Source organism: Chinchilla lanigera, unplaced genomic scaffold (assembly GCF_000276665.1).
Source record: "Chinchilla lanigera isolate Chin_1 unplaced genomic scaffold, ChiLan1.0 scaffold00021, whole genome shotgun sequence".
Classification (NCBI taxonomy): domain Eukaryota; kingdom Metazoa; phylum Chordata; class Mammalia; order Rodentia; family Chinchillidae; genus Chinchilla; species Chinchilla lanigera.
The window spans coordinates 1,858,622-1,875,132 of record NW_004955422.1 but is presented as its reverse complement, the minus strand read 5'-3'; the positions used below and the strand labels follow the sequence as shown (position 1 = coordinate 1,875,132).

General features: G+C 37.3%; 1 protein-coding gene across 15 annotated transcripts in view; it reads right to left on the bottom strand.

The window, feature by feature from the left end:
* Positions 1 to 16,511, bottom strand: part of Phf21a (PHD finger protein 21A) — a 188,482-nt gene that overhangs the window by 170,684 nt on the left and 1,287 nt on the right. For 8 of the 15 annotated variants that reach the window (XM_013514033.1, XM_005384052.2, XM_005384054.2 and 5 more), the window contains exon 1: positions 9,359 to 9,510. The exons of 2 other annotated variants lie outside the window; for them this stretch is intronic. The gene's annotated coding sequence lies outside the window, so the exon portion shown is untranslated. Of the gene's footprint in view, positions 1 to 745; positions 910 to 1,586; positions 1,660 to 9,358; positions 9,511 to 15,315; positions 15,375 to 15,556; positions 15,683 to 16,305; positions 16,465 to 16,511 lie in introns of those variants that run through there. 5 more of the 15 variants (XM_013514026.1, XM_013514029.1, XM_013514028.1 and 2 more) reach the window with 5 other exon arrangements.

Sequence of the window (16,511 nt, the reverse complement as noted above, 5' to 3'; positions counted from 1 at the left end):
CCAGGTGTGGTGACTCACACCTGTAATCCCAGCACTCAGGAGGCTGAGGCAGGAGGATCACTGTGAGTTCAAGGTCAGCTTCCACTACAAAGTGAGTTTAAGGTCAGCCTAAAGTGCACAGTGAAACCCTGTCTTAAAGAGACAAAAATTAAGTAATTAAATAAAATATTTTTTGAATTAGCAACATCAAAAAGTTCATTTTCTTCTCTCATTAGGACTACAGAGGGCAATCTAGTGAAGTTAAAGCTTATCTTAGTTAAGTCTTTATGCCTCTCTTGTCCTCTATCTGAAAATATAGCAACTTCTTAGGTAAAAAGAACTTTTTCTATTCTCTCCTTTAGTCCAGACATAAAACATTTTACAAATATTCAGTTACTTTGCAAGTGACTTTAGAAGAGAGAGCAGAGAAGAGCTCACAGAACAGAGGAGGAGAAAGGCTACAGCGTGGGGGATGGGCGAGCAAAGGCAGCATCTCTCCTTAAGTACCTAATGCACAGGACAGGATCCCACAGTGGCACCTTTTACGAATTAAACTGGGATAAACTGGTTTTCACAACTGTATTTTTTTTTTTAAAAGACAGGGTCTTACTATGTAGCCCAGGCTGGCCTTGAACTTGTAGTGATCCTCCTGTCTCATCCTCCCAAGTGACAGGAATATAAGTGCACACCACCATGCCTGGTTCAAAACCATTCTTTAACTCAACCCCAAAGATTTGTAGAGTCTATTTCCAGCCCATATACTTACTGAAATGAAATACACTTCTAAAACTTCCTAAATTCCATTCAACCAAGTGAAGCAACTTTTAGAGATCCTTCATGTGGCGCACCCAACCTGAAAAGTGCACAAGACTTCAGGCTCAGCGGTAGTGTTTCGCTAGCATGTGCCAGACTTGGGTTCTATCCTCAGCACTGCACACAAACAAAACATTTAATATCACACATATGGTCACTTTAGAGCTATAAAACTGTACTTCTCGGGCACTCTACCTATTGTAGAATAACATTACAATTTTTAATTGAAAAAACCCTATGCTGCCTAGTATTGCTTAATTTTTAAAATATTTGTTGAGCTGAAGTACAGCACTCATTCAAAACACACTTTTTCGAATTTCTGTTCACAAAGCTGCAACACTGTTATAGGAACACAGATAAAATGTAGTAAACACTGTCCTTTCCCCTACTGATTCAGGGTTAAACACACACAACTTATCAGACCTAGTGTACCTCAGACTTGACACTAACCAACCTACTATGTATAAACTGCCTCAGTTTCTTGCAACTGGTCTCATCAGTGGCTGGGGGGAAGAAAGGTTTATGTCATGGAGAGGTTTTTTTTGTTTGTTTGTTTGTTTTTGGTTTTTCTGGTTTTTCTCCGGTACCGGGAACCGAACTCACGACCTTGCGCTTGCCAGGCAGGCACTTTGCCGCTGAGCTAAATCCCCAGCCCTGTCATGGAGAGTTTTAATAAATACAAAGCACCATGAAAATTTTTAAAAGGCTCTGTTAAAAGTAACGTATGCCCATGTACTTTCTATTTCTCCCAGAAGTACTTACAAATAAGAACTCAGTAGATGTACTTTTCTCACCTTGGCATGGGGGAGGGGACTTTCCAACTAAATTGTTCCTCATTTACTCTTTTCCCATAAACTTTTAGTGGGACTGTAACAAAAACAATAATAATGATAAGAGCAGGTCTTGTTTATTGGTATCTTAAGAGTTTCTTATTTTATCTTCATGTAAACCCTAGGGAGGCTGTTATTATCATCCCTCTGTCATAGATGAAGACACTGAAGTCAAAATGACTAGCACGTGGTTGGCATGTGGTACGACACAGAAGGAAGCATAACTACCTACTGTAAGATCACACATTCAACTTTTGAGTGGTTAGGCCAAACCTCTAACCCAAGGATCAGGACCACAAAGCCCAAGTTCTTTTCCCAGGGGGTAACATTTTTCTCAGTGCTTCACAAGGGAAGAAAAAAGCAGAGAACTAAGATTAAGTACCATTTATTTCTTTTTTTTTGAGGGGGGGGTACTAGAGACTGAACCTAAGGCCTCTGCACTGAGCTACATCCCCAGCCGCTTTTTAAATATGTTTTTATTTTGACACAGTGTCTCACTACATGGCTAAAATGTCAAGGCTGGGCAGAAGCCACCAAATTCGAGTACTGGATTACAGGTATGCACTACCACACCCTGCCAAGTACCACTTCTTTACTATTTGCTATGTGTCCAACACTTCTACTACTACACACATTAACTTATTTACTCCTCATCACAACCTCAGAGGAACGCACTATTACTTACTCACATTTGATAGATGAAGAAACTGAGACAGACAGAGGGTCAACTGATTTGGCTGCACTCACAGAGCTAATGCATGGCACACAGACTGGCTCCAGCACTAACACGCTTAACCACTGTGCTCTACTTCCATGCTAAAAACTTCCCTTCCAGGGAATTACATGAACACAAAACTTTCAACACTTCACCAAATTATTAAATTATAGATTTAGATTGAGAGAAAACCACTAACACTTTCCAAAGCATGCGTACCAGACTCTTTACAGGCACACAGGATATGTCCCTGGTGATTAGATCATTGCACTGCGCGGAAGAGGCACGCTGTAAATCTGGTTAAAAGCCCCCAGCCCACCTCTATCCACGCTCAGATCCACGCTAACCATGCACTGCAAGAAAGAGGCAATTCAGGAGATGTCCCAGCACAGTCTTCTGTAAAATGAATGTCACTCTGGAAATATCCAGTGGTGTATAGTAACCTTCCATCAGCCCTTCTTTTTCCCAAACACCATAAAAAACACCAAAAAAGAATGAATGAGTCTAAACTACTTAAAAATCATAACAAATGTCCAATGATAACTACGAATTTAAATGAGAAAAAAAATAAATGCAAACTTCTTAAAATTTTGCAACTTGTCCAAATCCTACATTTAAAAAGCACTAGGGCCTCTTTGAAAGACTCAATTATTAGATTACCTTCTTATTATAAATATGCCTTGAAGGGTTGGGAGGGGTCCATTTTTGACACAGCTTGTAAATATCCTAACACACATATTTAAAGCAAAAGTCATTACTGCTGCATTACAAGTTAATGGGCTTCTCACCCTAATATCTACCATTATGACAATGTATTTAATTACACAACTGAAAATATTAAGCATGAATGTACTATCTGTATATTAACATATAATATGCACAGAAAATACATATAAAGAACAGGACTGGACCAGGAGGTAGTACTAAGAACCTGACACAATGAAAACAGGAACTATTGCGGCTCCCTCCATTGACATCGTAAAGTTGCCACATTTTCTGGGCTCTCTTTTGAATTAATGTGGCATCTGTTCCAAGTACAGCATGCTAACATTTTACTAAAAGATATTTTCATCCTACATTTGTATCTGGTTTGCTTTTTATTTGAACTCCTGTTTTATTTCAGTGGTCATTATTTCTTTATACCAAGTTGTCAATTTGGCATTCCTAACCTATCTCCAGAACACAAAAAAGGTGGGGAGGAACCACCAGCTGACAACCCTCTAACAGCAATAATTACAAAATGTTTTGCATATAGATTAAATAAAATAAACAGCACAAAGATTTTTGAAGGCTTTTTACTATCAAGTTCTGATAAGTTAACGGCATCTGTTCTTTTCAGAAAAGGAATTCTGCTCTGAGGTATAGGGGGTGGGGAAAGAAGTAAACAAACACAATAGAAAAATTCAAGTTAAAAAGTTTGGTATCCTCAAAACGATGTTTTCAATCATCTGCACATATCCAACCCTAGCGAGTGATAATTGTTTTTTTAAGAAATCCTCAAAAATGCTGCAGCAACAAGCCAAACACAACCAATTGTACTTAACATGCATGCTGCATACTCCACAATGTTACGTCACATCAGCACAGAGAAGCCGCTTACCAAGCTATCCTGCGTTCTATAAACTGCCCAACAACAGAAAAGGCACTGCCATCTCTGGGAGAAGCTAGCAGGGTAAGCAGCCTCTCCCCTTTGGTCAACTCTGAAGAAACAAATAAGGCTTCTATTTCAGTCTTTTAAGCTCACCTCTCTCAAGGCCTTTACTCTCAATCTTTCAGCCTTGCACAGAAAGGCTGTTTCTTTAAAACCGGAAAGCTACAAAAGATCACTCCTTTCAAAAGCCCCACACCTTTTCCAACTGCCCTCCAGCTGTCCCCAAGTCTGTCTCTTCTGCCAGCAAAAAGGTCTTTCTGGAGCACTGGTCTCCAGGTGGGGGACGTGCCCCAGGGGAAACACAGGAAGAAATTACTACAACTTACATTTTAACATCTCAACCTTTTAAAAATCTCGACTTTCCTGTCTGATAACATACAGAAAACACTAATTCAGACTATTACACATTTACTGGTGATCAGATTTTTAAAAAGGTTAAAGAGGGCAAGATGACCAAGACTAGAGTTTCAAAGTTAGTGAAATTGGGCTCTGCCCTTAATTTAAACAAATTCTTTTCCCTGCCTCAGTTTCACCACCCATGATATTAACTGAGCTCTTTGTACACCTGTAAGACTATTAGGAGAAAGACTAAAATACTCTAGAACACATGGTCTGAACCACTCAAGACGAAAAGCATATTTATGAATGCTACCAATGAGAAATACTCTTAAACCTGGCTTGTGAAAACAGTGGCTCTACAAAGTTTAACACTGCTTGCCACACCCTGTCAGATCAAATTCTTAGAATTTTAAGCCTAAGCTTTATCACTTCACTGAATGTGGGTCTAAAGAATAAAGTACCAGAGATGCAAGGAATATGTTCTAGGATTAGAAAGGTTTTCATTTTTAAACTGTTGTAATGAAAAACCTTTTATTACCTATTTAGTAAGTTTTCAATTTAAATATTACAAAGATGAATTATAATTAACTTTAACAATAAGTTAAAACTCTCCAACTAAAATCAAAATGAACAGCACTCAAAAATTTACCTTTTTTAAAAAAATGCCTTTAAAAACACTGGGTTATTAGTATAGCATTTAGTAGTAGCTCAGTGAGTAGGGCCAGCTGGTTGGGGTGAAGTTAGCCAAAACTCCTCATAAAGATGTGAGGACCAAGACTAATTCCTAGGCAAGGTCTCTACACCAAGGAAGCTGTGCAGGTTTGAGTTTCTAACTAAAATGTTATGAGTATTAGTTTGGTTTTAAAACTCTATTTTGTAAATGTTGAATGCTTCTTAACAAGCAAGGAGACCACTGGTTTAAAAAAAAAGTCATCTTTAAACACAACTGTTCTCTATAAGTAGCTACCAAAATAAATTAGTTGAATTTAATTCTGAAATGATGCCTCTTAAATTGCTTGCACAGAAGAGAAAACACTGTTATTACTTTAAACTGGCTAACATTTTTTTAAAGTTTTAACAGTAACAGTGATCATTAGCTAGAGCATGAGACACAACAGAACTTAAAAGTGTTTTCAGATCCATAGGTAACCTTAGAGCCTTCAATGATACAAAGCCCACAGTAGTCATCTCAAAAAAGTTAATTTTAAGATAGCATTGTCTTACTTTTTAAAATGTGCATGTATAAAAAATACCTAAGTGGATAGAAAATGGTTAAAAGCAGGATGGGAGTATTACAACTTTAATTTCCTACTTACATATCTATATATTGCTAGAATGACATTCATAATCCAGATATACACTTTTATAGTATTTCTTAAAAGAAAAGACACTTCTTTAACACTAAAATACTGTTAGGCCAGGTGAGGTGACCAATCTATAATCCCAGCACCCTCGGAGGCTGAGGAAGGAGGATCACAAATCTGAGCCCAACCTGGACAACTCAGTGACACAGGAAGACCCAGCCTTAAAGTAAAAAATTTAAAGTAGGCTGGGGATATAGCACAGTGCAAAAATACTCAATCCCCAGTACCGCCACCAAAACAAAACAAAGAATTACATAAAGATTGAATGTGAACTATTTGTGTCTATTAAGAAAATTTATAAAATAATCTACCCATGCTAAAGAGCCCAACTTCCAACCTTTAAGAAATAGTTATTAGACCCTATCCCACGCTAGTACTGTGCTTGGCCATGGCACACCATGAGGACGAAAACAGGCACTGTCTCAGATGCCCTTACTTCCATTCCATTTCAATACTTACTATTTCTAAAATATGTGACCTAACTCAACCAAAAGCAACATGAGAGCATCTCAAAATGATACAGCGTAACTGCGGTCATTTCAGAAAACTGAAAACTTCTTTAGTAATTCACTTTCTAAGTTGCTATGGGAATTACGTAGTTTATACACCACTATGGACCCTTAAGAGTGCGAAATCAGGAGTACACCTGGGCTTGACTCCAGGTTGTACCACTCATTACCTATGTGATCCCAGAAAAACCTCCATTTCCTTACCTGTAAAATGGAGGTAGGATAACCACAGTAAGCCCTCCCGGTATGGCTGTGAGGATTAAACAAGATCTTATGAGTAAAAAGGCTTAGCACTTATACAATAAACAGTCAGTGTTAAACTACTGTTGTTATTAACAGCAGATAACCCTCAAGTACAAAAACTTGTACTTGCCAAACATTTAATCTATACATCTATGTCATTTTTTAAAACAATTATTTTTACTGATGTAAACTTGTATATAAACACATAAAAATATAGTTCAGTATAAAAGTCTGTGATTAAAACTTCTGAACACATCAGTCATTTATAATATTTATATTATACACAAATGTATCCGTGTATATTGTCAAGAACAAGCTACTGTATAAACATGTCTAAACACTTCCTTCCAAGAACTTATCTACTGCAGGCACAGTGGATTGCTAATTATTTGGTTCATTTTTATTCTAACTCAGACATCTAAAACCTGATTAATATTAATAATATTAACATGATATATACAAATAAACTCAAGACATTCATTATTTGGGCTGGCAGTATAGCTCAGTGGTAAAGCACCTGTCTGGCATGCACAAGGGTTTGATCCTCACCACTGCAATCAATCAATAAATAAAGTTTACGTATACTACTTTGGTCTATAAAGTACATTCACGAGTATCAGGTATTCCTTTTCACAGCATACTGAAGCAAGCCCTTATTTATTTCTCACTTGGAAAACTAAACCCCCAGGAAACTGAATTTCCCAAGAGTAAGCATTTAAGTGACAGAACTGGATATAAAGCCAGGTCTTTGATATCATCACAGCTGTCTGATTTATATTGGCCTCAGACATTTTTATTAAAAGGTAGGAGTACTGGGCGTGGTGGCACACACCTGTAATCCCAGCACTCAGGAGGCTAAAACAGAAGGATCACCATGAGTTTGAGACCAGCCTGGATTATATAAGCGAGTTGAAGGCCAGCCTGAACCAACTGGTGAGACCCTGTCTCAAAAAAAACAGAAGGGGAGAGATTGTTCAAAAATTTAGGTGTGTCAGCCAGGCATGGTTTCACACACCTGTAATCCCAGCACTTGAGAGGCTGAGGCAGGAGCATTACAGAGAGTTGAGGCCCAGGGGCGGGGGATTTAGCTCAGCGGCACAGCGCCTGCCTGGCAAGCACAGGGTCGTGAGTTCGGTTCCCAGTACCAAAAAAAAGAAAAGAGAGAATTGAGGCCAGCCTACGCTACATAGTGAGTTCAATGCCAATCTGAACTGCATAGTGAGACCCTGTCACAAAACAAAACCAAACAATTTAGGTGTGTCACAGGACTCCAGAGTGAGTATGCACAACTGCCAAGTTTTACTTTCCTTATTTCCAACTTTAGTACTTCATGAATTACATGAGTAAATCTAACAATAAAATATACAGAGAGAGAATTCAGCCAAACCTAATTTTTCTCTGTATTGTCCAATTAATACCAAAGACCACTTTTCTCCTTACATTAAACCCTTTGTATTTAACTTCTTTGTAACATCTGAATATGTTTCAATTTAATATTAGATCATGAAAAGACAAATCGTATAAAATAAATAATTTATAATATAAAGTATATCAGACAGACCAGATTCCTTAAATTCTCTAATGACACTATTTAAAGTCTAATACATACAATAATAAATTGTGAATCACAAAAAAAAAAAAAATAAATCACATTGATAATTTCCTATCACTTTGTCTGTAATTAGGTAAGCCCCCCTATTACTATGTTATCCTTCTTTTACTCTTTAAAAAAAAAAAAAAATTGTGAATCACAATTATGAGGGAGGAAAGGGCTAATGTTACTTATTATTATAGTAAATTGATTTTAGTAAACAAGAACCTAAATAAATACTACTAAGGCACAGTTTTCTTAAGTAAACACAGCAGCCACCAGCAAATAATATTTGAAGAATATTCAAGAATTCCACACTAGGGAAAAAGCCAGAATAGATAGTATCCAAGTAGGTTAAGAAAGACAATTCCCTGATTCTGTCTACATTCAGACTGAGGCACATACGTAGCAACTTATGCTTTTATTTTTCAATGTTACTAGGCATCTTTTTTCCATCTCAAACAGCTAAAAGGGATCAATCACACAAATAAAAATATCCTGAAATTTTAAGAGTCCAAAAGAGGTCAGTATCCTAAAAGAAATAAATAATGTGAGGACCTAAGACTTCCTTGAATCTAACATTTTAAACACAACCCAGATCTGAAATTATGTTTTCATTGTGGGGCTGCTTACTGGCATCCAATACATCGCTCCTATAACACTGTAGTGATGAACAGGCACATGCCTCTAGACACAACAGGATTTCCCCAAAGTTACATATATTGTGACACATATACATATACTGTTACATATACTGTGACATACCGTGAAGCATTTTTGCTGAATCTTATTTTCATTAATCAACTAGTTTGGATATTCCACCAATGCAAACATTATGAACAAAGTTGCTTTCATTATCCTGAACTTTCTGAAGTCAAGATGTAGTACAATGGCAACAAATACTGGATGGGCAACTGAATCTTGATCAAAATTCTGCTACTCGCTTGTCTCACTTTGGGCATGTGTCACTTAGGGAGAAACTGAGGTGCAAAGACATCTTATGTGCAGCAAAACAGTCTAAAGAATTGCCTTGTCATTACCATAAGCCAAAAATCTCAAGGTCTTATTAGAACAGCCTGGGCTTCTGGTCAAATTATAATTTTTAAAAAAAGAAAAAATGTGAAGCATGCTATTTTAAGTAACAACTACTAATATTGCTACTAACTCTAAAAATTTACTGAGCTCTACTATGTGCCAAGCAATGTGCTAAACACTGTCATAGACCTGAAGACTTAATCTACAACAACACCCTAGTTAAGAATCCTCAAAAGAAATATAAAAATTTTTAAAAATGAAAATAAAAAAATTATTGAAGATATTTTACCTTTTCTTCTGCCTTTCAGACTATATCTCTGAATATCAAATTTATACTGATGTTTATTTTCAAGAATTTGTCTTCCAGGGCCAGGAATGTAGCTCAGCAGCACAGCACCTGCCTGGCAAGCGCAAGGCCCTGAGTCCGAGTCCCGGTACCCCCTAAAAAAAGAAAGTGTCTTCTAATTAGAGGGTACAGATATTCAACATGTTGGCAATTATCACAGAAGAATTACAGAACTCTGAACTTAAACATAGATACCAAAAAGGAGAAGTTCCATCAAACTTTACGGAGCAATTCTCCCCTTTGGGAAAAAGAAGAGGAAGGAAGGAAAAGGAAGAACAGTGTATTTACCAGGCCTGACAACTAGAGGCTTCTAATGCCCACACTCTCAAGGAACGATGCTATGATTACAAAGTGAACTATTTAATGACACAAAAATTACTTACAATTGCTGAGTCAAGTTTTGAATATATATTATTTTACAAGTAAATCTTATAGTGCATCGCTGATAGAAAACACAAACTACCATAAACTAAAGCACTAGATTGCTTCTGAGCACCTGCTCTAGAATTCCAGCAGCATAATAACCATGATATTGTTAATCAAACTTTAGTTTGCAGAAAGTTCTTAGAGGACTGGGAAGCTGTGTATAAAATGGAGTAGACAAGAAGGAAGGGTTCCTGGTGCTGTTGAAATCAACTACAGGCCCCAGCATGCAATGCTCTAATCTGAAGTTAAGCAAAAAGTGCAATGCATCTTGGGACTTGTAGTAAGTAAACCACTTTATCACAGCAAGTTTCAAGAAAGTCTGAACAGTGTAGCACAATTTGACTAGATTTTACTATCAAGGTCTAGTCAAATTCAGATCTAATGTGTTTGTTCTCTGCTCTGGCACACAGTTGCTGTAGCACACACTGCAAAAAGTATTAATTAATAGTAACATTTTCACATTAGAAAAACTTTAGATAGGACAGGATAAAAATACTTTAAAAGCAAAAAGATTTGATATGATGGAACTATAATTCTTCAAACTTTTTTTAAGTTTAGTTGTATCAGTTTCAACACACTATCCTCCTTCCCCCAAAAAAGTTTTGTTTTATCAGGTCTCCTTTGAACAGTTAATCAAGATATATTTTATAATTTTTCTTGATGAACATTCTCCTGAGCAAGCCAGGCATGGTGGTGTGTGCCTGTAATCCCAGCACTTGGGAGGCTGAGGCAGGAAGACTGCTGTGGATTCCCATATGTTCGGGGCCAGCCTGGGCTACATAGTGAGTTCAAGGCCAGCCTGTATTACATAGCGAGACCCTGTCTCAAAAAGCCAAAAAAAAGAAGAAGAAGAAAAAAATTCTCACAAGCAAATATTTCCCATTCTCTAGTACTGCTCACTAGAAAATATATTCTTATAGTAATACATATATACACCAGCACTAAAAAAAAACCCTGAAGATTCTCTTCTCTCAAATCCTTCCTCAATATTTATACCCTTCACTCTTCAAGCTTAATTCCCTACACACACACACACACACACACACACACACACACACACTTGTGGAAAGAAAACTTACAGAAAAAATTTTCCATTTATAGGCCCCTTTCTCTCATTCAGTAACCTCCTCTGGAAACACAAAAAGAATTTTAAGCTATTAATAACATGTCCAAACCCGAACTGATAAGTTGGATCTGTAATTTATGTACATTGAGTTCCTACACACAACCCTGTTTTCTGCAAGACTCTGAAAGGAGGCTGGGAAAGAACTAAGTGCAATCTGCATTAGGAGGCCTCACACAGGTGGTGGGTTATTTTCAGGCAACAGCACCTTCACAAACATGCTGTGGAATATAGTCCAAGAAATTCCTAACAAGGAAAGATAAGCTGGCACACAAATTTAACACAATCCAGCTAAAAATCACCTGCAACACATGCTACTACATTTCACCATAAAAGTGATAGGCTACTAAAGGATCTGAAGCTTCATCAATACAACATACTGTCCATAAGGCCAGAGACAGCAGTTGCCATGGTTACAATCACCCACTTTTATCAGGAAATTATTGTCATTACCCTTAAGTTTTGGGTACTTTAAAAAAAAAAAAAGCAGGTTTGGGTTCTGACTGTTAATTGAGTGAAAGAATCAACTACTGTTTGATTTGTAAGTGTGTCGCTTTAGAGATGCACATGGTTAACAATACTTGGATCTGCAGCAGAAAAAAATCAATTCCTTTCTGCTGCTCCTTCTCTTCAAGTACTGACAGTTTGTATTCTCAATGCAGCCAAAACAATAAAACAAAACCCATCTTTTTGGCTTCTGTGTTTAAGTTATGTTTCTCCCCTAGGCCCGCAAACCAAGTCAAAATAAAGCCCAGTTCAGCAACCTATTAGGTCTCTTTCCCTTCCTAACTCTACATTCCTGGTTCACTTTCTTGTTTACTTTTATTTATTTTACTGTGTATGGTTTTGTTGAAACAGGGTCTATGTTCCCCAGGCTGGTCTCAAACTCCTGGGCCCAATAAATCTTCCTACCTCAGTCTCCCAAGTAACTGGGATCACAGGCAGATACCCCCATACCAGCTTCTTACCTATTTCAAAAAGCAGAAAACATTTTCCTGGTTGATTGCAAGATACAGGAAAGAAGAGTTCCTTCAACTGAGGCTCCTAACAAATTCTTTTTCATTCTTTTAAAAGGGTAGGAGAGGCTTGTATGGTACTAGAAGGAAAGAAGTGGCCCAGTATTCAAAATGCTAGCCAAGAGTCTGGGGTAAATTCCTTTAAAAGAAAAGCCCCAAGGATGACCGAACCTACTTATAATCTCCCCAAAGGAGGAGCTCACCACCACCCCAGTGTAAGATGAATTGGTAGTCAAGTAATACTAAAGTTATCCTTAAAAGTTTATTACACCTTCTCAAAAAAGATCAGTATTTGAAAATGTAATATATGAACTCACAAGAATTATATGAAACCCTCAAAAAGGTATGGCCATATATACACACAAACATACAAAGAAGAAAATATATACTCCAGGAAATAATAATCTACAATAAATTTAACGCAGTGTTAACACAGTACTGCTTAAAAAAATTCTAAAGCAGCAAAAATATACAACTGGTAAAGTTAACGTGATCAAAATGTATTACTCTGCTCCTAAAAAGAACACTTAGGCCTAATGAAAAAGTCCATGTACAAAAATTCCTGAGAAGTCAACATAAATTATATATATTTCCCAGCACAAAATAGTATGAAAATTCAAACATGTTTTAAGAAATCAGTTCTGATTATAAATGTAAAGGAATTCTGTCAAAGGTCAGAGACCTAAAACTTTAATTTCTTCCACTCTCCTTCTGAATAGTGGTTAAATACAAAAGCCCTCAGCAATAAAATACTAAAGATACAAAATTTAAAAGCACGATACTATAACTTCAACTTCGTATTTCTTCACAAAAAGCTTTAGTATGCGTTATCTATGGAGTAAAAAGTTAGTATCACCCGAGGTTTCATTTTTGTCTAAACAGTTAAATGTTTTTCTCACCCTTCACAGAAGCAAGTTTCTATATTTACTTTCTAATTGAGGCTATTTCACAAAGTACAGTCACTTCTAAGATTTAAGGTACTAGATCTTTTGATATAATCACAAACACAAAGATTCTCAATTTACTGGGGTGCTTTTTGTTGTTGTTTTTAATTTTCTATTCCAAATTTGTGAGCAAAGCTATAAAGAAAGCCACAACTTAAGGCTTTAAACTTTGGGGTTATTTTTACACAAAAATATTTCAGTGTACTCTAGATTTGAATAGTCATTTCCCATGCATCCTTCTAAAATAGAAAAACAAAAATGATATACACATGTACTTAATACTAATGCATACAGATGTACATATTTTCACCATAAAGCAAACTTGAAAGCTATTTTTTTTTACTTGAAAGCTTTAGTCAGTAAGAATTTTTTCAGAAAGTTAGCACAGTCAATCAAAACAATCAAAACTTTAGCCCTGGCATCTGTTAACTCTAAGTGTTAATAAAAGTCTATAGGATAGTCCAGAGGAACTTAAATATTCACTACAATCAACTACCATCACATCAATGGAGAAAACTTTTAACAGTGGACATACATTTCCCAAGATCTTCAAAAGGAAAAATGATCTTATTTGAATTATGGGAAACTGCCTAGGCAGCATTTTTTAGACAAAGCTTCAAAACTGTAACAAAGAGATTTTTGGTAACCACAGCAGTATTTAAAAAACAAAAATTCATAGTGTCCAGGGTACACTTTTAATGCATTAATTTTCCAATTGATGTGAAGTTAGCATTTTAAGACAGAAGCTCTGTTCAGGTGTTGATTGGTTGTCTATCTCAACAAGTTAATATCTGCATGGGTCTGGCAATTTACAAAGAACTTTCACATGTATTACCTAATCTGATTTTACTAAGAGAAAAGTACTATGCCTACCAAAGAAAGACAAAATTCAAAGCAGGTTCATCAAATTTTCTAAGTGTTTAAAACTTTGATATAAAACTTCACAAGCAACCATAGTAGTGTAACACTTCCAATGATAATCAACTCACCTAACACAGTTTCAAAGGGCCATGTGCATAATGCTATGAAACTGTTAAAATAGTTACTTTCATCTTTATGCAGTTACTACTAACAGACAGGCATATCAGCAATGATCTCTACCTACAGATACAACTTTACTTATACTTCAAGAATCTCAGTCTTTGGAGGCCAACCTAAATACATTAACCAGATGTATTTCTAAAGCTGCCTTAAGAAGACCATAGATTGATGGGGGGGGGGGTCCTAAAATTTTTCCACACAGGAACTCTCTTGCCAAACTTTCGACCACTGTATATTCTATGTGAGTTAATGTTACAGGGATGACCACAAAACTTGAAGACTCACATCATACCAACTACTTTAGTTTACTGCAACTGCACATAATTTTTTTAAAAAATATGTGTTCAACACCCCCCCCCCTTTAGCAATACAAGACTAACTCCTTTCTCAAAAGAAAATAATTCTTACAGCCTTCTACACATAACCCCAGCATCCTTAAGCTATCCACAACACAAAATCTACTTTGCGGAGTACCATAAGCAAGTAAAAAGCAAAAATTTCAGTTTCAGAAAGCCAATGTAGTTTATTAATGTTATTTTTTAATGGACTTACTCAAAAGTTTTCTGGAACCTTGAGGTGTTAATCCTGTTGCTTAGCTGAAGCTAAGTAGAGTTTCAATAAGTGGCAAGACCCTCAAAATTCAAGTGTCCTTTACCTTGCTGTAGCACCTCCTGCTGGATACCATTTAGAGACCTCCAGGTAAACAGAAGATGAGTATTTGTGAGGCAGCTCCTCCCAGGTAATTGAATAGGAACAAGGAGGGGCCCTTCCAAGCTAAAAGAAATAGTGCCCATCCATCACATACACCTCTTAAAAATAAATTACGGTATAGACCGGTGTCTTTTTAATCTATTACTTTTCCATTTCCATAAAGACTTGCCTGAGTCTCAAGTGCAACATCCTTTATCATAAACCTTGCAAAACTATCTAAAAACTAAGTTAGAATGCCTTCAAAAGCACTCAAGCAAAAGACTTTATTATGGGCAGCTGAGCAACGCTAGTCAAACTGTAAATACTATTACGTTACCTAGAGCAAAAAAGTCTGATTAAAAAAAAAAAACAGTACGGGGAATACTAATATTTATGTTTTGAGAATGAAGAATATATCACTATGTGCTTCACTTAAGGATAGTTGGACATCTACAAGTCTTAAGCACTATATTTTTAAAAAATAAATATACGAGTAAATTGCACACAAAAATTTCTTCTTTGCCATCAAAGGATACACTCTGAGATTTTAAAATGCATTCTTCAGACATTTTAGATGGCTCCTAATAAGCCAATGCTAAGCCCACAACACAGATTCCACACACAAGTGAAGACTTAAGAAAAGAGTAAGAAGGAACTTACCGAAATTAACATGAATAACAGTGTTTCCAGTAAAAATGTAGTAATGGTTTCCTACAAGGCTGTAAACCAAGTAAATTGTGAAACTTTGAAAGAAAAAGAGGGGGCTAGCTTTCAAAAACCGAAGGAAAAGCTGACCTATTTATTTCTACTGCCCAAACGTGAGTGAACACCAAATGTAAACAAACAGCATAAGCACTGAAAAGTATGCTCACACATCTCAGCCTGTTTCAGTCCCCTTTACCTCCACAAAGCTGCAGATGTTGACGGTGATGAGTGGCCTCTCTAAAAGGCCAGATCCCAGCTCCTTGCCGTATGCAACCCCTTATAAAGTACGCCTATGAAAAGCCTTCCTTCCTAGAGTGCACAACTGTTTAAAAAAAAAAAAAACTCTCATCAGCCCAAATTAATCTGATTCTAATATTCAGCTATCCATTATTAATATACAAATGTTCTTCCCTCTCTAACTTCCCCAGGCATCTACATTCCTGACACCTACCATTCAGAAAAACGCACGAACTCGCACCCCAGCTACGGGGCAAATCTTTGAAATCCGAAACACAGCCACAAAGTTCACTGTCAAGGCCAGAGCTGAGGCCCACACACGTACGGACCTTCACTCACATTTGAAATTCTAGAAATCCATACTCCCAGAGACATCATTTAAAAACAACACAATGTGGACGTGCAGTGTGAGATCCTCTACTTCAAGACCTAAACAAAGAATATTTCAACATATGACCGGAATATGATGACACCGGATTCACCAATGAAAACAAAACCTGCCTACCATTAGCAGTCCTACCCTCATCTCAACAACTCAACTACTTAGAAATCACTCTCGGCACATCTACACCCACAACCGGCGTGTGGCCTCCTCCCGGGGTGCAAGCCACACAGACAAAGTTGAAAAGGAGACATTCTCTGCCCGGTGCCCAATCTCGAGACCAACCCCTCCCGTGCCAGGGCCACCTTGCTGCTGCTGCTACCCACCATCGCGAACGTGGTCAGAGGAAAAAGAGAGAGAGAGGAGAGAGAGAGAAATCCTAACAGCACCGCTCAGCAGAATAAAGAGCCCCGAGAGCGAGGATGACGAGAAGTGTTGGGAACTGCGTGCATGGCGGGGCTGGACCAAACGGAAAGAGTCCCACTCCGCGCGCCCCTCCCCCCGGCGGGGGCGCGGGCGGGGGAGGGGCGGC